Source organism: Anopheles stephensi, unplaced genomic scaffold (genome assembly GCF_013141755.1).
Source record: "Anopheles stephensi strain Indian unplaced genomic scaffold, UCI_ANSTEP_V1.0 ucontig423, whole genome shotgun sequence".
Lineage (NCBI taxonomy): Eukaryota > Metazoa > Arthropoda > Insecta > Diptera > Culicidae > Anopheles > Anopheles stephensi.
The window spans coordinates 4,851-28,747 of NW_023405373.1; positions in this window are offsets into that span (position 1 = coordinate 4,851).

Here is a 23,897-nt window from a genome sequence, read left to right on the forward strand (position 1 = left end):
TCATCAGGAGTGTTCTTCACCTCCATCACTGTGCTAATCGCTGCCTTCACTGAGCGTACCATACGTTCCCATACTCCACCCATATGTGGAGCACCAGGGGCGGGTTAAAGGTCCAACGGGTGTGCTCGTTGGTGAAAGTTGCCGCTAGGATTCATTTGCGCTGCTGGATCTCCCTCTGCAGTTGTCTGCTAGCACCCACGAAGTTGGTCCCGTTGTCGCTAAAGATTTCCACAGGAGCACCACGCCGCGCCACGAATCGCCTGACCGCCATTACACACGATTCCGTTGACAGACTGTGCACCACCTCCAGATGCACGACTCGTATGGTCAAACACGTGAATAGTGCTACCCACCGTTTTTCGTTTGACCTTCCTCTCTTTACCAACACCGGTCCAAAGTAATCCAGTCCAACGAAGGTAAATGCCCTGACGAAGCTGCCAACCTCTCCTTTGGTAAAGGTGCCATTGGTGGAATTTGTGGTAGCGACCGCCGTATTGTGCAAAATGCACAACTCTTCGCTACCTTCATCACCAATACTCGCAAACTTAGGAATCTGGAATTGTTGACGCAACTCGTTCACCACCGTTTCGTTGTTAGCATGACGATAGACTCGATGGTACCGATCCACTATCAGCTCCGCCAGTTTACAGTTGTTTGGAAGAATCACAGGATACCTTGCGCAGTACGGAACTTCCGCCGCCGCCCCTATTCTCCCACGCATGCGTAACACGTTTTCTTCATCCAAAAATGGTAGCAGTTGGTAATACGACTTCGCTTAGATACCGTTTTTCCTTTAGATCCATCGCCGCCATTCTCGCTGTTCAGATAGAATTTCTTCCGGAAAGAACTCACGCTGTGTCTGCTTCCACAAAACAACGTTTGCCTTGCAGAGTTCTTCGTGCCTGAGGTTCCCTCCTAGCGCTGGCTCATCTTTCACCTTCCTGCCTAGATTGCCCACATATCTTACGATCCACCCAATCGTCCTCTGCAGCCTCTCTAGTTTACTAAACCTCTCGTAAGGAATTGGTAACAATCCTGTGTCGGTGGCTTCGACATGCAAATTTACTCGTCGTTCCTCGTCCGCTGTGCCGGTATCAACCGACCTCTGTTTCGGCCAGCTGTCTTCCTTTTCCTGCAAGAACCATGGTCCTTGAAACCACGTGCTGTCGTAACTGAAGTTCGATCTTCCTTTCCACTTCGTCGCTTCATCCGCCGGATTGTGGTCAGTCGGCACCCATCGCCATTCATTCGCCGAGGTGCTCTCCAAAAGCTCGACCACTCTATGGGCCACGAAAGGTTTGTAGTTTCGGGGATCTGCTCTTATCCATGACAAGGCGACGGTACTGTCCGACCAAAGCACTCGTCGTTTAGCCTTGATTGGATGATGTTCCTGCGTGTATAACAGAAATCGCGCACACCAAAACGCACGCCTGAAGCTCTAGCTTCGGTATGGTGAGTGGCTTCAATGGCGCAACCTTAGCCTTTCCTCCCACAAGAGTACATTGCGCCTCACCCGTGTCGTCGACAATGCGGAGGTACAATACGCATGCGTATGCGTGTTGACTGGCGTCGACGAACAAATGCCATTCGCTGTTCTCGTACGTCTTCATACAGGCTTCCGTGAAGTAACATCGAGGTATGCGTATATCGGCAATTGTTTGGAAAAGATCTACCCATCTGCGCCAGTCTCTGTATTGGTTGCTACTAATCTCCTCATCACACTGCGTGCCGGTTCGCCATAGATCTTGTATTAAAATCTTCCCGTGTATTACGAACATCGCCAGCAGTCCAAGGGGATCGTACAACGACATAACGCACCGTAATACCTCTCTCTTCGTGGGAATCCGCTCTGCAGTTAGAACGCCTGATACCGCCGTGCACGCCCGAGTGCAGAATCCTAATTCATCGGATGCAGGATTCCAACGCATCCCCAACACGCGTTCCGTATCATCTCCCGTAGATGATAAGCATTTGATGGTACCGCCATCTGACTCGCCGAGAGATTTTGTAACCATCAAATCATTTGAGCTCCAGTTCCTGAGTTCAAAACCACCGTTGCGGAATATCTCCCTTACCTCCTTGGCTACCTGACACGCCTCTTCTACCGTCCCGAAACTGTCCAAGAAATCGTCCACGTAGGTACTCTCAAGGATGCCCTCTACCGCTCGTGGAAATTGTTCGCTGTGCTCCTTTGCGTTTCGATTTTTGACGTACTGTGCTGTAGCCGGTGAACACGTAGACCCAAACGTCACGACGTCCACGATGTAGGTTTCCAACTCGTGTGCAGGATCATCCCGCCATAAGAAGCGCTGTGCATGCTTGTCTGCTTTTCGCAACCTAATTTGCAAAAACATTTCCTTCACGTCTGCACACGTCGCCACTGCATACAGACGAAAGCGGAAAAGTACGCCAGGTAGAGACATAACCTCTTCCGGTCCCTTGAGCAGCACGTCGTTCAGCGAAATACCCTGTGCCTTAGCCGCCGCATCCCAAATCAAACGAACCTTTCCCGGTTTGTTTGGGTTCGTCACCAATCCTATTGGCAAGTACCAAATCCGTTTCGGGTCAGCCTCCGCCAGTTCTTGCGCCGTAGCCTTGTGTATGTATTGCTTTTCCAAAAGATCGTGAATCTGGCGGCGTACTTGCAGCTTGAGCTGCACATCTCGTTCCATCCTTTTCTCCAGGCAATCGAACCTGCGACTTGCCATACCGATACTAGAAGGAAGCTGTATATCGTCCGCCTTCCACAAGAGACCCGATTCAAATCGCTTGCCGATACGAACGGTAGTTGTTTCCAAAAGGTGTTGCGCACGTCGTACATCCGGATCTAATTCGACAACGCGAACAACTCCCACCTGTTTCTAAGTCATAGAACTTGCGCATCGTTTCGAGAATCTCTGCCTGGTTGTTGCATTCGCAAATGTGCAACAGCCGTTCACATTCCACCTTCATCGGCTTCCCATAAGTGCACCAACCTAAGCGCGTCTTTACCGCGATGGGGTCACCAGCCGCTCCTTCTATTGTCCGGAGAGGGACCATCAATCGCAGGTTGTCCAACCCGATTAGCACCTTGGGTTCCGCATCATGATATTCCCTTACCGGTAGGCGTTTTAGATGTTCCCACCTTCCTTCGTCCGGTACGAAGGATTGACGAGGTAGATTCAGCTTAGGAACCGTCCGTACCGAGTTGATCGCGAAACTCTTTGCGGAACCGACGGGTCCCACCTTGAGATTTACGCGCCTGGAACCAGCCTCAACCCTGGTAGTGTCTCCGGTCCAGCGGATGCAGAGAGGTTCCACCTCCCCTTCGACACCCAATTCTTCCGCTAAATCCTCGTCCACTAACGTCATGGACGAACCTTCATCTAAAAAGGCGAAACGTTGTCACCGTTGACGTCGGGCCATACACAGTGATGGGTACAATGCGAAAGAGCGTATTCGAAGAAGATAACGCGTACTGGTGGTGATTACTTTCCGCTACAGCCCCTCCGTTGGTTCCGCCATCTCGAACCGATACCGAAGCACTGGTCCCGTTACTGACCCCACGCTCCTCATCTGCGCCGGTGTAACAACGCATGATGCCGGTACGTACACCCCTCCCTGCCGCATACTGGTCTGTTGTGGCACGTCCGCCAATTGTGCTTCCCCAGACAGCCGAAGCATAAGGAAAGTGCACGCGCCTTCATCCAGCGCTCCTTCACCGCCATCGCACCAAACACGAAACACTTATCCACCTCGTGTCCTCTGTTGTTGCAAATGAGACAAGATTTCCTACCTTGAAGTGATTCGTTCCGGATGGCGTCGCTCCTTGCGTCTCCACGTGCGTGTGCACGTAGCCTCTCGTGCTGGGTTTCTTGCGCTCCGCTTGTTTCAACGATGGTGACTCCCGGCTGCTTAACACTTCCGCGGTGCTCTGCAACTCGGCCATATACTCCCGGAACATCAGAAGATCCGGCTCCTCGATGTGGCTTACAAACCGCGTCCAATTGTACTGCTCACTTATCGGCAGCTTCTCCACGATCTCCTTCAGTAGCAGAGGGTTGGTCAGATGCGCCTGTCGTCCAGCAGCCTTCATGTGGTCCACCATGCTTTGCACTGCCTCGCCGAAAGCAACCACAGTTTCCGGCTTCTCCAAACACGGTGCAGGGGTTCTATGCACCTTATCGATCAACGCCGAGATGAGATGTGTTGATCGCCCATACCGTGATCGTAGCGTCGCTATCACTTGCGGCACCACCTCCGGCAACAGCAACCTGCTTCGCACTGCTTCTAGCGCGGGACCCTTCAGCGCCTTCTGCAGTCGTAGCATGTTTTCCCAATTGGAAAGACCGCACTTTTCCGTGGTGTGTTCGTAAAACGTTATGAATAGCGGCCAGTCCGCCGGGTCACCGGCAAACACGGGCAATTCGGTAGGTGTACCACGATGCGCGCCTTCACGCTGGATTTGTTCACGCTCCTTCCGCTGTGAGTGCTGCACCATATTATCCGCCGCATGGGAGGGTAACAAAGTTGATGTTTCCGGATTGTCTTTTATCCCCAACTCCTCGGCTAGCAAGTCCTCTTCCTCCTTCACGAATTTCAGCTGTAGTTCTAGCTCCACCCGTTTCCTCTCCGCCTCTTGCCGGCGTTTCATTATGGCGAGCCGGTTAGCCAAACTATCCCTATCGTCAGCAAGAGTGAGGTTATGTGTTGCCGCCACGCTGTCGCTCGTGTGCCGTGGACGAGGGCCTTCCGTGAGTTGCTTCCTAACCTCAACCGTTTTGAGGTTACGGTTTTCGGCGTCCTTTTGTGGCTCCATGTGCCTGGTCGGCGTCCGCTTTACCGCTCCAGTGCCACCCGTACAAGCGACGCAAAACCACTTCCTATTATTCATCGTCTCCTGTGATTCTGTTATCCCGACACACGAGAAGTGCCACCATGTGTTGCAAGCGTCACAGGCCACATACAATTTGTCCGCCACGGAATCGCTGCATGCCTGGCAGCAATCCTTTCCATCCATTTCCATCTTTGAACCGTTTTTAAAGGCTTTTAGTGTTACCACGATTCCGGTTGAGTAGCAGACGCAGTGAAGTGTAGTTTTAGTTTTATATTTTCCACAGTATTATATTTTCCACTGAAGGAAGAAAACTTTAAAACGGTGTCACTTCCTTGTCCTTTCCCAGGCTACTGGTTGACGCACCCCCTTCTTCTTCCTTGTTTCCCTGACCGTCACAGCTGACATTTCGGTAATCCGGTATCCTACTGTCATCCGTTACCCTACTGTCATCCGTCACTCTACTGTCATCCTATCTTTCCTAACAACGAGGGCTTTTATACTAATGCTACCTAAGATGTACGTGTGTTCAAGGTGGAGCGCTTACTACTTCTTAGGCTACTATTGCTAGTAATAGTTCAGTATATAACAGATAGATACGTGGTACGCGAAGTAGAAGGATGTCAACTCACACAGTTACCCTACGAAGGGGTTCTCGAAGCCAATAAGTTAAGATGTTGGGCTGAGCCCACCGGATAGTAAATTGAGGGCAATTTATTTTCAGGATAGCCGAGTTGTAACGTCCGGATGAATGTTACCCATTGTGTACATACCGTATGGCAACCGAATGACAACTTAACTGACAACCGACGACTGGCTTATGGTGCAACCTGGGCAAGACGAACTGTTAGTGTGAATGAAGTCATTCTTTCGCGCGTTCTCTTCCAGTTAGGACCGAACAGAAACCTTCCGTCTCCTAAACATACGCCATAATTCCTTCCGAAAGCCTTCCGTGGATGTAAATCCGTTGTGATAACCGTCCGCCATCCGGTTTGCCTTCGATGAACATGGTTCCGGTTCATTTTATGAGCAGGGTTCATTCAAAATGTAAACAAACAGAATCCAAACATAAACAAGTTATCCTCGAAATAGTTTGGAATTTCGTAAATCTGTTCGAAGAAATTTCGTTAACGAATATATTTACCAAAACATTTACGAAAACAGGGAGACAAGATAACTTAGGAAATGGTGCTGGTGCTCTGTCAAATCCACCGAAATTCACCTTCCAAATACATACACCTTGTTCTAAATACACACACCTTGCTCTAGATACATACACCTTGGTTGTGCCTGGGCAGTTATGTCACTGTAGCAGTGTCGAGCTGTCATCCGGTGCGCGTGGCACTCTGTGCAAAGTGCGCTCTCTCTTTGTTTGGTTAAAAAGGGCGTAAAGTTGTGCTTGATCCACCAGATATTGTGCACAATGGAGGTAAAATGGCAAGTTATACTGTACAAAAGTGAAAACAGCTCCAAAATAGGTGAAATAATGTTTGTAAAAGTGGCACATGGTTCCAGCACATAAGTGCGGTAAGCAGACTCAGATGGACACAGTTTTCCCGGTGATAGTGAACCGATCGGAGCGCGATTTGTGTTTCAGTTCAGTGATAAATGGCCAATAAAGTGGTTTCAGTGAAGAAACGGTGCATTTCCGCTGCTTTAAGGACGAAATGTAGCGCGTGTAGGCCACACCACCAACAACAACAACAACAACAAGCCGTCAAAGTTGGTTGGCAAATAATTTCCCGGGTTTGGAAGTGAGTGAAAACGGTCGATAAGGTGGCCAAAATGTGCGAAAGCTACGTGGTCCAAAAAGTGCATCAGTGGTGGGGGTGATGCAGTGTCGGGTGTGTGTTTTTGCGGCCAATTTCGCACGGATCTGTCCGGAAGCGGTCCTTTCCGGTGTGGTAGTGTGCAATCAATTGATCGAACCCAAAAAACCGCAGTGAAAAACGTCTTAAGGGGGCTAAATAAGTGATCAAACGGAGGTGGCAGAAGTGTGACAGTAGTGTGACAGCACCACCACGTGGCGGATATACCCAAGGTATATGGATATAGAAGGTAGAGTTGTTTAGAGCAAATTGACATTTCTCGACCTGACATAACAGTTCCGTGGTGATCAAGGGGAAGGGTATTGAGAAGAGTGATGGCAGCGTCGGAGGAGGCGCCGGTGGTGGTATCGCTTGCGATTTTTTGACGAAAAATGCAACCAAATATCGTCAATCTTCTGTGGAACAACATTTGATATGCGAAGATGACCCATAAATTAGCGAAATTGCTCAAGGGATTGAGAATCGAGGCTGTTTGTTCATGTTTGTTGCCCCATACCATATGTTTTTGTAAACAAACTCTGACATAACTCGACTAAAATGTCGCCCTGTCAAATCGATAAAAATCCACCTTCTAAATACATACACCTTGGATATACCGCGTTTAATGCAAAAGTGTAAATAACTTGCTCATTTATGGATCGAATTGAGTGCGGTTTGAATTGTAGTGATGTGAACCGAGTGTGCAATCCGTTTCCGTTGGAAAAACGGTGTAAATTCGGAAATTTATGAAAATTTTTTGGCTGACGGCTCTCCGGCTTCCGAATTTTGACACAAGCAAAACCGGATTCCCATCGCACAGAAATCTCCAGTACCCAAGCGACAAAAAATAAAATTGCTCTAATTGCAAGCAGCTTTTCTGGTAAAATCGGAAGTGTGTTCGGAATAGCTGTTGGTGGCTGGGAGGGTCTGCTGGGACATGTTGCAGTTGCTCGACTACTGATCGAATATGGATGCTGGAGCCAAAAGTGCCACGTATACTTTGGTGTAAGATTATTCGTCACAGCGTCTTTATGAGTGGATTTAAGTTGGCGAAAAGTGCTCGATTTTTTTCGAGCGTTATTTTAATGAATCTAAGCGTTCGCGAGTACTGCTGTTTTATTAGAATTGTTCGGTAGCTTAAAATACTGCTCTAAACTGCTCAAATATCCAGACAGGTGCAAATAGTGCATGATATATACTTTGGAGTGTGTGTGTTTACTGGTTCAGAGTGGCTCTAAGAGTAAAATGAAGTGTGCGATAAGTGCTTGATTTTAAGCACTGTTGGAGTGACACAAATTATCGGTAAGTGCGTGTGTTGTTGTTTGTGATGTTAGGTAGGGCTTGAATAACTGCTCGAATTTGCTGAGTGTGTTTGGTAGTAAGCGTGAAGGTGACAAATGTGCTAGGAAGGTGTTAAAACTAATCGTTTTGCGGTCAGTGCTTCAACCGCCGCATTTCAGGATTACGACGGATATCGGCAGTTGTACGCGAATTGGGAGTCCGGATGGGTCGCTGTATGTGAGTATTGCGGTGATCGTTTTATGTTTTCGCCTTGCTGCTGTTTGTCACACATCAAATTCAAAGCAAAAGTTTTATCGTTCAAGCAGAACACGCAATGTGAACCCCATTTTCCGTGTGGTTCCTTTTTTGCTGGTTAAAGGTAATTATTATTAGTAAATTGCACATTTTTCCAAATGCAATATATCTAACAATTTTTTTTATGAATTTTAGATGGATGCGAAGAGCTGGAAGGTAATAGTAACAAACAAGTACAGTAATAGTAACAAACAAGGAGATGTTGCGGAAGCGTATAACAGGCCTGGGGGTCCAGATGGATGTGATGAATGAGAGAATGGACAAACTCATCGCAATGTCGCGGCAAGGGGAGTAGAGCCAGGTCGTTTCTAATCATAGTCAACCATAGGCACCAATGCCCACCTCTGAGACAACATTGCTGCTGTAAATTAAAAGCAACGTGCGGGCGACGCTCTAAATGTAATGATAGGGCTAAGCCTTTTAGTGTTTGTAGTGATGGACAATAGAAAAAGACCACTCCTTTACCCGATTTTCAAACGACTGCTTGCGATATTTTTACAATGTATAATTTAAATTGTTTGAATTATTATTATTAATATTATTATTCTTATTATCTTACAAAACTTTGGCAAAAGCATTCTCAACATCATAAGTTTTGATGTTCATTGTATTTTTTTTTTTGTCAAAAATTCACAAAACATTGAGCAAAAAAAACTTTAATGGAGTTATCAAAAATTTAGACTCAAATCAATTCAACGTTTTTATAACAAAGCTAGACGATGTGAAGGTTGAAAATGCGAAAGAGCGGATGTCCAGGATTATAAAAGAAAAATTTGGTCGAGTTTAAAGTGTGATAAATAAGATTATTTAATTGTACAAAATGTTTTGGTCATAGTGTCATGGGAGTAACAAAACGATGCTTAAAATCGATTTATCGTTTGATAAAATGATAGAAACGACTTGCTAACATTTGAAACTAAATTTTGCAAAAAAAAACTTAGTTAATCCGTTGAAATTCGACACCATAACCTCAGCTTTACGTTTGTAAAACATCAAATCTGACACTCTGATGATCTCAGACTCTGATGGAAGTCTGATATCAAAAACTGATTTAATTTCCTTTAAAATTCAGTATTTTGAATCACGTAACTAATAATTGAATCTTTCACCGTTCTCATCGCTCTGTCCACTTATCCATTAGATTGTGGGGGCAAGGTGGTGATTTGCTGATTTTAGTACCTTTTGAATGTTAAAATGATTTTTACTTCCCTGAGTTGAATAGAGGCCCATTGTCTAACACTTTTTCTCGTGGCATTCTCAAACATGTGAAAAATGTATCTTGCTCTTGGATAACACGCTCTGCCCTGATACTTGTCATGATGTTAGCTTCTGTAAACAACGCTAAATTTAACTTTACTTTGTTTCGGAAGTACTAAAAGACCGAAGGCAGAAGTCCGACACAAACAACGATCTTGTCCGGTCGGCAGGTGGTTTCTAAATGCCCAGCCGCGGGGCATTTTGTATTTATTTCCATTTGACATATTTAAATCAAGATGTATGCAGATATATAAAAACATAAGGTACTTAAAACTATGGGAGCCTACAGTACATTCTCGAAGTAACAAAAATCTATGAGTATTCGCTCAAATGGACTTAAATTTTCTTGCCATTTAGTGGCGAATGTGTCTTTCATTATAATCTGTCTGGATGACAGATTGGAAAAAATAATGACGTAATAGAAATCCATATTCTTCCACCATGGTTAGCTACTTGCTGCCATTTTCATCCTCTTCGCCAGCGTGGCGTGGTTTTCTCTTTCAGTTTCTATGGTACTATCACTCTATCATGGAAAAGCAGCATTCCGTTCTCGAATCCCAAATAACTCTTAAGCTTAGCGTAATCTTTAAATTGACTCTACACATTTTGTGACCATCCGTATTTTACGTTCTTATAAACTTGTTGCATTGTCATATCGTTTTTCTGACACTTCCTTACCATTTTAATGTCTATGTGTGAGAAGTACTGCTACTGTGATTTTCTTTAACGCGCACACGTTCCGTTAGGATGCGGATTTCAATCTGAACTTTATTCCTTGATCCTTACTAGCTAACCTTACTTTTATACTTCTTGCACTACGACTTACATAACGTCTTCTACACACTACTATTACTATTAAACATAAAGCCATTCTTTCGCGCGTTCTCTTCCAGTTCGGACCGAACAGAAACCTTCCGTCTCCTAAACATACGCCATAAGTCCTTCCGAAAGCCTTCCGTGGATGTAAATCCGTTGTGATAACCGTCCGCCATCAGCGGTTTACATTCGATGTACATGGTTCCGGTTCATTTTATGAGCAGGGTTCATTCAAAATGTAATCAAACAGAATCCAAACATAAACAAGTTATCCTCGAAATAGTTTGGAATTTCGTAAATCTTTTCCAGGAAGTTTCGTTAACGAATATATTTACCAAAAAATTTACGAAAACAGGGGAACCAGATAACTTGGGAAATGGTGCTGTTTGCTGTGTGAAATCGACAGAAATTCACCTTCTGAATACATACACCTTGTTCTAAATACATACACCTTGTTCTAAATACATACACCTTGCTCTAGATACATACACCTTGGTTGTGCCTGGGCAGTGTTATGTCACTGTAGCAGTGTCGAGCTGTCATCCGGTGCGCGTGGCACTCTGTGCAAAGTGCGCTCTGTTTTTATATTGTTAAAAAAGTGGGTCAAAATTGTGCTTGATCCACCAGATATTATGCAAAATGGAGGTAAAATGGCAAGTTTTACAGTACAAAAGTGAAAACGGCTCCAAAATCGGTGAAATAACGTGTATATAAGTGGCCTATGGTTCCAGCACATAAGTGCGGTAAGCAGACTCAGATGGACACAGTTTTCCCGGTGATAGTGAACCGATCGGAGCGCGGTTTGTGTTTCAGTTAAGTGATAAATGGCCAATAAAGTGGTTTCAGTGAAGAAACGGTGCATTTCCGCTGCTTTTAGGACGACATGTAGCGCGTGTAGGCCACACCACCAACAACAACAACAACAACAACAAGCCGTCAAAGTTGGTTGGCAAATAATTTCCCGGGTTTGGAAGTGAGTGAAAACGGTCGATAAGGTGGCCAAAATGTTGCGCAAGCCGAAAACGAGGTAAACATCGGCCGATTAGTGCGAAAGCTACGTGGTCCAAAAAGTGCATCAGTGGTGGGGGTGATGCAGTGTCGGGTGTGTGTTTTTGCGGCCAATTTCGCACGGATCTGTCCGGAAGCGGTCCTTTCCGGTGTGGTAGTGTGCAATCAATTGATCGAACCCAAAAAACCGCAGTGAAAAACGTCTTAAGGGGGCTAATTAAGTGATCGAACGGAGGTGGCAGAAGTGTGACAGTAGTGTGACAGCACCACCACGTGGCGGATATACCGCGTTTAATGCAAAAGTGTAAATAACTTGCTCATTTATGGATCGAATTGAGTGCGGTTTGAATTGTAGTGATGTGAACCGAGTGTGCAATCCGTTTCCGTCGGAAAAACGGTGTAAATTCGGAAATTTATGAAAATTGTTTGGCTGACGGCTCTCCGGCTTCCGAATTTTGACACAAGCAAAAACGGTTTCCCATCGCACAGAAATCTCCAGTACCCAAGCGACAAAAAATAAAACTGCTCAAATTGCAAGCAGCTTTTCTGGTAAAATCGGAAGTGTGTTCGGAATAGCTGTTGGTGGCTGGTAGGGTCTGCTGGGACATGTTGCAGTTGCTCGACTACTGATCGAATATGGATGCTGGAACCAAAAGTGCCACGTATACTTTGGTGTAAGATTATTCGTCACAGCGTCTTTATGAGTGGATTTAAGTTGGCGAAAAGTGCTCGATTTTTTTCGAGCGTTATTTTAATGAATCTAAGCGTTCGCGAGTACTGCTGTTTTATTAGAATTGTTCGGTAGCTTAAAATACTGCTCTAAACTGCTCAAATATCCAGACAGGTGCAAATAGTGCATGATATATACTTTGGAGTGTGTGTGTTTACTGGTTCAGAGTGGCTCTAAGAGTAAAATGAAGTGTGCGATAAGTGCTTGATTTTAAGCACTGTTGGAGTGACACAAATTATCGGTAATGGGGTTATTAGACGAGGGATTTTTCATCGGTGATTTTCTGTCAAAACACGTTTGACAGATAAATGCCGGTCTGAAAAAATGAATTCGACATGCTCAATTCAGATTTCGATCGCGCTGGTTTTTTTCTGTCAAAGTGTGGATTGTGTACATTTTGGAAGCGTTGTTTTGCCTCGCAATTTTTATTGAATATTATTGTCCAGTTTATTTCGTGTGATTTAAGATGAATATTGAAGACGATGTTTTGTTGATGCATAGATAGCGATTTGGGACCAGTTTGAACCGAAAAATCTCTAACCGAATGTTCGTCTGACCGAAGTGCTGTCGGTCACGAAAAAGTATCCCTATCATAATGGCATCGTCAGTCTGTGCCCGGCATGGTACGATACGTGTTAATGATAAATATTTCATTCCATTTTAGAATAACGGACAATTCAAATCTAAAATAATTCGGATGGTGGCATTTAAAATCTGTGCAGCATATTGTGTTATTACACGGACAGCGGGTTTTTTTCTGTCAAACGCCCTATTTGACAGAAAATCACCAACCAAAAAATTCCTCGTGTAATAACCCCATAAGTGCGTGTGTTGTTGTTTGTGATGTTAGGTAGGGCTTGAATAACTGCTCGAATTTGCTGAGTGTGTTTGGTAGTAAGCGTGAAGGTGACAAATGTGCTAGGAAGGTGTTAAAACTAATCGTTTTGCGGTCAGTGCTTCAACCGCCGCATTTCAGGATTACGACGGATATCGGCAGTTGTACGCGAACCCCATTTTCCGTGTGGTTCCTTTTTTGCTGGTTAAAGGTAATTATTATTAGTAAATTGCACATTTTTCCAAATGCAATATATCTAACAATTTTTTTTATGAATTTTAGATGGATGTGAAGAGCTGGAAGGTAATAGTAACAAACAAGTACAGTAATAGTAACAAACAAGGAGATGTTGCGGAAGCGTATAACAGGCCTGGGGGTCCAGATGGATGTGATGAATGAGAGAATGGACAAACTCATCGCAATGTCGCGGCAAGGGGAGTAGAGCCAGGTCGTTTCTAATCATAGTCAACCATAGGCACCTATGCCCACCTCTGAGACAACATTGCTGCTGTAAATTAAAAGCAACGTGCGGGCGACGCTCTAAATGTAATGATAGGGCTAAGCCTTTTAGTGTTTGTAGTGATGGACAATAGAAAAAGACCACTCCTTTACCCGATTTTCAAACGACTGCTTGCGATATTTTTACAATGTACAATTTAAATTGTTTGAATTATTATAATTAATATTATTATTATTATTATCTTACAAAACTTTGGCAAAAGCATTCTCAACATCATAAATTTTCATGTTCATTGTATTTTTTTTTGTCAAAAATTCACAAAACATTGAGCAAAAAAAACTTCAATGGAGTTAACAAAAATTTAGACTCAAATCAATTCAACGTTTTTATAACAAAGCTAGACGATGTGAAGGTTGAAAATGCGAAAGAGCGGATGTCCAAGACTATAAAAGAAAAATTTGGTCGATTTTAAAGTGTGATAAATAAGATTATTTTATTGTACAAAATGTTTTGGTCATAGTGTCATGGGAGTAACAAAACGATGCTTAAAATCGATTTATCGTTTGATCAAATGATAGAAACGACTTGCTAACATTTGAAACTAAATTTTACAGAAAAAACTTAGTTGATCCGTCGAAATTCGACACCATAACCTCAGTTTTACGTTTGTAAAACATCAAATCTGACACTCTGATGATCTCAGACTCTGATGGAAGTCTGATATCAAAAACTGATTTAATTTCCTTTAAAATTCAGTATTTTGAATCACGTAACTAATAATTGAATCTTTCACCGTTCTCATCGCTCTGTCCACTTATCCATTAGATTGTGGGGGCAAGGTGGTGATTTGCTGACTTTAGTACCTTTTGAATGTTAAAATGATTTTTACTTCCCTGAGTTGAATAGAGGCCCATTGTCTAACACTTTTTCTCGTGGCATTCTCAAACATGTGAAAAATGTATCTTGCTCTTGGATAACACGCTCTGCCCTGATACTTGTCATGATGTTAGCTTCTGTAAACAACGCTAAATTTAACTTTACTTTGTTTCGGAAGTACTAAAAGACCGAAGGCAGAAGTCCGACACAAACAACGATCTTGTCCGGTCGGCAGGTGGTTTCTAAATGCCCAGCCGCGGGGCATTTTGTATTTATTTCCATTTGACATATTTAAATCAAGATGTATGCAGATATATAAAAACATAAGGTACTTAAAACTATGGGAGCCTACAGTACATTCTCGAAGTAACAAAAATCTATGAGTATTCGCTCAAATGGACTTAAATTTTCTTGCCATTTAGTGGCGAATGTGTCTTTCATTATAATCTGTCTGGATGACAGATTGGAAAAAATAATGACGTAATAGAAATCCATATTCTTCCACCATGGTTAGCTACTTGCTGCCATTTTCATCCTCTTCGCCAGCGTGGCGTGGTTTTCTCTTTCAGTTTCTATGGTACTATCACTCTATCATGGAAAAGCAGCATTCCGTTCTCGAATCCCAAATAACTCTTAAGCTTAGCGTAATCTTTAAATTGACTCTACACATTTTGTGACCATCCGTATTTTACGTTCTTATAAACTTGTTGCATTGTCATATCGTTTTTCTGACACTTCCTTACCATTTTAATGTCTATGTGTGAGAAGTACTGCTACTGTGATTTTCTTTAACGCGCACACGTTCCGTTAGGATGCGGATTTCAATCTGAACTTTATTCCTTGATCCTTACTAGCTAACCTTACTTTTATACTTCTTGCACTACGACTTACATAACGTCTTCTACACACTACTATTACTATTAAACATAAAGCCATTCTTTCGCGCGTTCTCTTCCAGTTCGGACCGAACAGAAACCTTCCGTCTCCTAAACATACGCCATAAGTCCTTCCGAAAGCCTTCCGTGGATGTAAATCCGTTGTGATAACCGTCCGCCATCAGCGGTTTACATTCGATGTACATGGTTCCGGTTCATTTTATGAGCAGGGTTCATTCAAAATGTAATCAAACAGAATCCAAACATAAACAAGTTATCCTCGAAATAGTTTGGAATTTCGTAAATCTTTTCCAGGAAGTTTCGTTAACGAATATATTTACCAAAAAATTTACGAAAACAGGGGAACCAGATAACTTGGGAAATGGTGCTGTTTGCTGTGTGAAATCGACAGAAATTCACCTTCTGAATACATACACCTTGTTCTAAATACATACACCTTGTTCTAAATACATACACCTTGTTCTAAATACATACACCTTGCTCTAGATACATACACCTTGGTTGTGCCTGGGCAGTGTTATGTCACTGTAGCAGTGTCGAGCTGTCATCCGGTGCGCGTGGCACTCTGTGCAAAGTGCGCTCTGTTTTTATATTGTTAAAAAAGTGGGTCAAAATTGTGCTTGATCCACCAGATATTATGCAAAATGGAGGTAAAATGGCAAGTTTTACAGTACAAAAGTGAAAACGGCTCCAAAATCGGTGAAATAACGTGTATATAAGTGGCCTATGGTTCCAGCACATAAGTGCGGTAAGCAGACTCAGATGGACACAGTTTTCCCGGTGATAGTGAACCGATCGGAGCGCGGTTTGTGTTTCAGTTAAGTGATAAATGGCCAATAAAGTGGTTTCAGTGAAGAAACGGTGCATTTCCGCTGCTTTTAGGACGACATGTAGCGCGTGTAGGCCACACCACCAACAACAACAACAACAACAACAAGCCGTCAAAGTTGGTTGGCAAATAATTTCCCGGGTTTGGAAGTGAGTGAAAACGGTCGATAAGGTGGCCAAAATGTTGCGCAAGCCGAAAACGAGGTAAACATCGGCCGATTAGTGCGAAAGCTACGTGGTCCAAAAAGTGCATCAGTGGTGGGGGTGATGCAGTGTCGGGTGTGTGTTTTTGCGGCCAATTTCGCACGGATCTGTCCGGAAGCGGTCCTTTCCGGTGTGGTAGTGTGCAATCAATTGATCGAACCCAAAAAACCGCAGTGAAAAACGTCTTAAGGGGGCTAATTAAGTGATCGAACGGAGGGGCAGAAGTGTGACAGTAGTGTGACAGCACCACCACGTGGCGGATATACCGCGTTTAATGCAAAAGTGTAAATAACTTGCTCATTTATGGATCGAATTGAGTGCGGTTTGAATTGTAGTGATGTGAACCGAGTGTGCAATCCGTTTCCGTCGGAAAAACGGTGTAAATTCGGATATTTATGAAAATTTTTTGGCTGACGGCTCTCCGGCTTCCGAATTTTGACACAAGCAAAAACGGTTTCCCATCGCACAAAAATCTCCAATACCCAAGCGACAAAAAATAAAACTGCTCGAATTGCAAGCAGCTTTTCTGGTAAAATCGGAAGTGTGTTCGGAATAGCTGTTGGTGGCTGGGAGGGTCTGCTGGGACATGTTGCAGTTGCTCGACTACTGATCGAATATGGATGCTGGAGCCAAAAGTGCCACGTACACTTTGGTGTAAGATTATTCGTCACAGCGTCTTTATGAGTGGATTTAAGTTGGCGAAAAGTGGTCGATTTTTTTCGAGCGTTATTTTAATGAATCTAAGCGTTCGCGAGTACTGCTGTTTTATTAGAATTGTTCGGTAGCTTAAAATACTGCTCTAAACTGCTCAAATATCCAGACAGGTGCAAATAGTGCATGATATATACTTTGGAGTGTGTGTGTTTACTGGTTCAGAGTGGCTCTAAGAGTAAAATGAAGTGTGCGATAAGTGCTTGATTTTAAGCACTGTTGGAGTGACACAAATTATCGGTAAGTGCGTGTGTTGTTGTTTGTGATGTTAGGTAGGGCTTGAATAACTGCTCGAATTTGCTGAGTGTGTTTGGTAGTAAGCGTGAAGGTGACAAATGTGCTAGGAAGGTGTTAAAACTAATCGTTTTGCGGTCAGTGCTTCAACCGCCGCATTTCAGGATTACGACGGATATCGGCAGTTGTACGCGAATTGGGAGTCCGGATGGGTCGCTGTATGTGAGTATTGCGGTGATCGTTTTATGTTTTCGCCTTGCTGCTGTTTGTCACACATCAAATTCAAAGCAAAAGTTTTATCGTTCAAGCAGAACACGCAATGTGAACCCCAAATGCAATATATCTAACAATTTTTTTTTTATGAATTTTAGATGGATGCGAAGAGCTGGAAGGTAATAGTAACAAACAAGTACAGTAATAGTAACAAACAAGGAGATGTTGCGGAAGCGTATAACAGGCCTGGGGGTCCAGATGGATGTGATGAATGAGAGAATGGACAAACTCATCGCAATGTCGCGGCAAGGGGAGTAGAGCCAGGTCGTTTCTAATCATAGTCAACCATAGGCACCTATGCCCACCTCTGAGACAACATTGCTGCTGTAAATTAAAAGCAACGTGCGGGCGACGCTCTAAATGTAATGATAGGGTTAAGCCTTTTAGTGTTTGTAGTGATGGACAATAGAAAAAGACCACTCCTTTACCCGATTTTCAAACGACTGCTTGCGATATTTTTACAATGTACAATTTAAATTGTTTGAATTATTATAATTAATATTATTATTATTATTATCTTACAAAACTTTGGCAAAAGCATTCTCAACATCATAAGTTTTGATGTTCATTGTATTTGTTTTTTGTCAAAAATTCACAAAACATTGAGCAAAAGAAAAACTTCAATGGAGTTAACAAAAATTTAGACTCAAATCAATTCAACGTTTTTATAACAAAGCTAGACGATGTGAAGGTTGAAAATGCGAAAGAGCGGATGTCCAAGACTATAAAAGAAAAATTTGGTCGATTTTAAAGTGTGATAAATAAGATTATTTTATTGTACAAAATGTTTTGGTCATAGTGTCATGGGAGTAACAAAACGATGCTTAAAATCGATTTATCGTTTGATAGAAACGACTTGCTAACATTTGAAACTAAATTTTACAGAAAAAACTTAGTTGATCCGTCGAAATTCGACACCATAACCTCAGTTTTACGTTTGTAAAACATCAAATCTGACACTCTGATGATCTCAGACTCTGATGGAAGTCTGATATCAAAAACTGATTTAATTTCCTTTAAAATTCAGTATTTTGAATCACGTAACTAATAATTGAATCTTTCATCGTTCTCATCGCTCTGTCCACTTATCCATTAGATTGTGGGGGCAAGGTGGTGATTTGCTGACTTTAGTACCTTTTGAATGTTAAAATGATTTTTACTTCCCTGAGTTGAATAGAGGCCCATTGTCTAACACTTTTTCTCGTGGCATTCTCAAACATGTGAAAAATGTATCTTGCTCTTGGATAACACGCTCTGCCCTGATACTTGTCATGATGTTAGCTTCTGTAAACAACGCTAAATTTAACTTTACTTTGTTTCGGAAGTACTAAAAGACCGAAGGCAGAAGTCCGACACAAACAACGATCTTGTCCGGTCGGCAGGTGGTTTCTAAATGCCCAGCCGCGGGGCATTTTGTATTTATTTCCATTTGACATATTTAAATCAAGATGTATGCAGATATATAAAAACATAAGGTACTTAAAACTATGGGAGCCTACAGTACATTCTCGAAGTAACAAAAATCTATGAGTATTCGCTCAAATGGACTTAAATTTTCTTGCCATTTAGTGGCGAATGTGTCTTTCATTATAATCTGTCTGGATGACAGATTGGAAAAAATAATGACGTAATAGAAATCCATATTCTTCCACCATGGTTAGCTACTTGCTGCCATTTTCATCCTCTTCGCCAGCGTGGCGTGGTTTTCTCTTTCAGTTTCTATGGTACTATCACTCTATCATGGAAAAGCAGCATTCCGTTCTCGAATCCCAAATAACTCTTAAGCTTAGCGTAATCTTTAAATTGACTCTACACATTTTGTGACCATCCGTATTTTACGTTCTTATAAACTTGTTGCATTGTCATATCGTTTTTCTGACACTTCCTTACCATTTTAATGTCTATGTGTGAGAAGTACTGCTACTGTGATTTTCTTTAACGCGCACACGTTCCGTTAGGATGCGGATTTCAATCTGAACTTTATTCCTTGATCCTTACTAGCTAACCTTACTTTTATACTTCTTGCACTACGACTTACATAACGTCTTCTACACACTACTATTACTATTAAACATAAAGCCATTCTTTCGCGCGTTCTCTTCCAGTTCGGACCGAACAGAAACCTTCCGTCTCCTAAACATACGCCATAAGTCCTTCCGAAAGCCTTCCGTGGATGTAAATCCGTTGTGATAACCGTCCGCCATCAGCGGTTTACATTCGATGTACATGGTTCCGGTTCATTTTATGAGCAGGGTTCATTCAAAATGTAATCAAACAGAATCCAAACATAAACAAGTTATCCTCGAAATAGTTTGGAATTTCGTAAATCTTTTCCAGGAAGTTTCGTTAACGAATATATTTACCAAAAAATTTACGAAAACAGGGGAACCAGATAACTTGGGAAATGGTGCTGTTTGCTGTGTGAAATCGACAGAAATTCACCTTCTGAATACATACACCTTGTTCTAAATACATACACCTTGTTCTAAATACATACACCTTGTTCTAAATACATACCTTGCTCTAGATACATACACCTTGGTTGTGCCTGGGCAGTGTTATGTCACTGTAGCAGTGTCGAGCTGTCATCCGGTGCGCGTGGCACTCTGTGCAAAGTGCGCTCTGTTTTTATATTGTTAAAAAAGTGGGTCAAAATTGTGCTTGATCCACCAGATATTATGCAAAATGGAGGTAAAATGGCAAGTTTTACAGTACAAAAGTGAAAACGGCTCCAAAATCGGTGAAATAACGTGTATATAAGTGGCCTATGGTTCCAGCACATAAGTGCGGTAAGCAGACTCAGATGGACACAGTTTTCCCGGTGATAGTGAACCGATCGGAGCGCGGTTTGTGTTTCAGTTAAGTGATAAATGGCCAATAAAGTGGTTTCAGTGAAGAAACGGTGCATTTCCGCTGCTTTTAGGACGACATGTAGCGCGTGTAGGCCACACCACCAACAACAACAACAACAACAACAACAAGCCGTCAAAGTTGGTTGGCAAATAATTTCCCGGGTTTGGAAGTGAGTGAAAACGGTCGATAAGGTGGCCAAAATGTTGCGCAAGCCGAAAACGAGGTAAACATCGGCCGATTAGTGCGAAAGCTACGTGGTCCAAAAAGTGCATCAGTGGTGGGGGTGATGCAGTGTCGGGTGTGTGTTTTTGCGGCCAATTTCGCACGGATCTGTCCGGAAGCGGTCCTTTCCGGTGTGGTAGTGTGCAATCAATTGATCGAACCCAAAAAACCGCAGTGAAAAACGTCTTAAGGGGGCTAATTAAGTGATCAAACGGAGGGGCAGAAGTGTGACAGTAGTGTGACAGCACCACCACGTGGCGGATATACCGCGTTTAATGCAAAAGTGTAAATAACTTGCTCATTTATGGATCGAATTGAGTGCGGTTTGAATTGTAGTGATGTGAACCGAGTGTGCAATCCGTTTCCGTCGGAAAAACGGTGTAAATTCGGATATTTATGAAAATTTTTTGGCTGACGGCTCTCCGGCTTCCGAATTTTGACACAAGCAAAAACGGTTTCCCATCGCACAAAAATCTCCAATACCCAAGCGACAAAAAATAAAACTGCTCGAATTGCAAGCAGCTTTTCTGGTAAAATCGGAAGTGTGTTCGGAATAGCTGTTGGTGGCTGGGAGGGTCTGCTGGGACATGTTGCAGTTGCTCGACTACTGATCGAATATGGATGCTGGAGCCAAAAGTGCCACGTATACTTTGGTGTAAGATTATTCGTCACAGCGTCTTTATGAGTGGATTTAAGTTGGCGAAAAGTGGTCGATTTTTTTCGAGCGTTATTTTAATGAATCTAAGCGTTCGCGAGTACTGCTGTTTTATTAGAATTGTTCGGTAGCTTAAAATACTGCTCTAAACTGCTCAAATATCCAGACAGGTGCAAATAGTGCATGATATATACTTTGGAGTGTGTGTGTTTACTGGTTCAGAGTGGCTCTAAGAGTAAAATGAAGTGTGCGATAAGTGCTTGATTTTAAGCACTGTTGGAGTGACACAAATTATCGGTAAGTGCGTGTGTTGTTGTTTGTGATGTTAGGTAGGGCTTGAATAACTGCTCGAATTTGCTGAGTGTGTTTGGTAGTAAGCGTGAAGGTGACAAATGTGCTAGGAAGGTGTTAAAACTAATCGTTTTGCGGTCAGTGCTTCAACCGCCGCATTTCAGGATTACGACGGATATCGGCAGTTGTACGCGAATTGGGAGTCCGGATGGGTCGCTGTATGTGAGTATTGCGGTGATCGTTTTATGTTTTCGCCTTGCTGCTGTTTGTCACACATCAAATTCAAAGCAAAAGTTTTATCGTTCAAGCAGAACACGCAATGTGAACCCCATTTTCCGTGTGGTTCCTTTTTTACTGGTTAAAGGTAATTATTATTAGTAAATTGCACATTTTTCTAAATGCAATATATCTAACAATTTTTTTTTTATGAATTTTAGATGGATGCGAAGAGCTGGAAGGTAATAGTAACAAACAAGTACAGTAATAGTAACAAACAAGGAGATGTTGCGGAAGCGTATAACAGGCCTGGGGGTCCAGATGGATGTGATGAATGAGAGAATGGACAAACTCATCGCAATGTCGCGGCAAGGGGAGTAGAGCCAGGTCGTTTCTAATCATAGTCAACCATAGGCACCTATGCCCACCTCTGAGACAACATTGCTGCTGTAAATTAAAAGCAACGTGCGGGCGACGCTCTAAATGTAATGATAGGGTTAAGCCTTTTAGTGTTTGTAGTGATGGACAATAGAAAAAGACCACTCCTTTACCCGATTTTCAAACGACTGCTTGCGATATTTTTACAATGTACAATTTAAATTGTTTGAATTATTATAATTAATATTATTATTATTATTATCTTACAAAACTTTGGCAAAAGCATTCTCAACATCATAAGTTTTGATGTTCATTGTATTTTTTTTTGTCAAAAATTCACAAAACATTGAGCAAAAGAAAAACTTCAATGGAGTTAACAAAAATTTAGACTCAAATCAATTCAACGTTTTTATAACAAAGCTAGACGATGTGAAGGTTGAAAATGCGAAAGAGCGGATGTCCAAGACTATAAAAGAAAAATTTGGTCGATTTTAAAGTGTGATAAATAAGATTATTTTATTGTACAAAATGTTTTGGTCATAGTGTCATGGGAGTAACAAAACGATGCTTAAAATCGATTTATCGTTTGATCAAATGATAGAAACGACTTGCTAACATTTGAAACTAAATTTTACAGAAAAAACTTAGTTGATCCGTCGAAATTCGACACCATAACCTCAGTTTTACGTTTGTAAAACATCAAATCTGACACTCTGATGATCTCAGACTCTGATGGAAGTCTCATATCAAAAACTGATTTAATTTCCTTTAAAATTCAGTATTTTGAATCACGTAACTAATAATTGAATCTTTCACCGTTCTCATCGCTCTGTCCACTTATCCATTAGATTGTGGGGGCAAGGTGGTGATTTGCTGACTTTAGTACCTTTTGAATGTTAAAATGATTTTTACTTCCCTGAGTTGAATAGAGGCCCATTGTCTAACACTTTTTCTCGTGGCATTCTCAAACAGGCAGAAGTCCGACACAAACAACGATCTTGTCCGGTCGGCAGGTGGTTTCTAAATGCCCAGCCGCGGGGCATTTTGTATTTATTTCCATTTGACATATTTAAATCAAGATGTATGCAGATATATAAAAACATAAGGTACTTAAAACTATGGGAGCCTACAGTACATTCTCGAAGTAACAAAAATCTATGAGTATTCGCTCAAATGGACTTAAATTTTCTTGCCATTTAGTGGCGAATGTGTCTTTCATTATAATCTGTCTGGATGACAGATTGGAAAAAATAATGACGTAATAGAAATCCATATTCTTCCACCATGGTTAGCTACTTGCTGCCATTTTCATCCTCTTCGCCAGCGTGGCGTGGTTTTCTCTTTCAGTTTCTATGGTACTATCACTCTATCATGGAAAAGCAGCATTCCGTTCTCGAATCCCAAATAACTCTTAAGCTTAGCGTAATCTTTAAATTGACTCTACACATTTTGTGACCATCCGTATTTTACGTTCTTATAAACTTGTTGCATTGTCATATCGTTTTTCTGACACTTCCTTACCATTTTAATGTCTATGTGTGAGAAGTACTGCTATTGTGATTTTCTTTAACGCGCACACGTTCCGTTAGGATGCGGATTTCAATCTGAACTTTATTCCTTGATCCTTACTAGCTAACCTTACTTTTATACTTCTTGCACTACGACTTACATAACGTCTTCTACACACTACTATTACTATTAAACATAAAGCCATTCCTTCGCGCGTTCTCTTCCAGTTCGGACCGAACAGAAACCTTCCGTCTCCTAAACATACGCCATAAGTCCTTCCGAAAGCCTTCCGTGGATGTAAATCCGTTGTGATAACCGTCCGCCATCAGCGGTTTACATTCGATGTACATGGTTCCGGTTCATTTTATGAGCAGGGTTCATTCAAAATGTAATCAAACAGAATCCAAACATAAACAAGTTATCCTCGA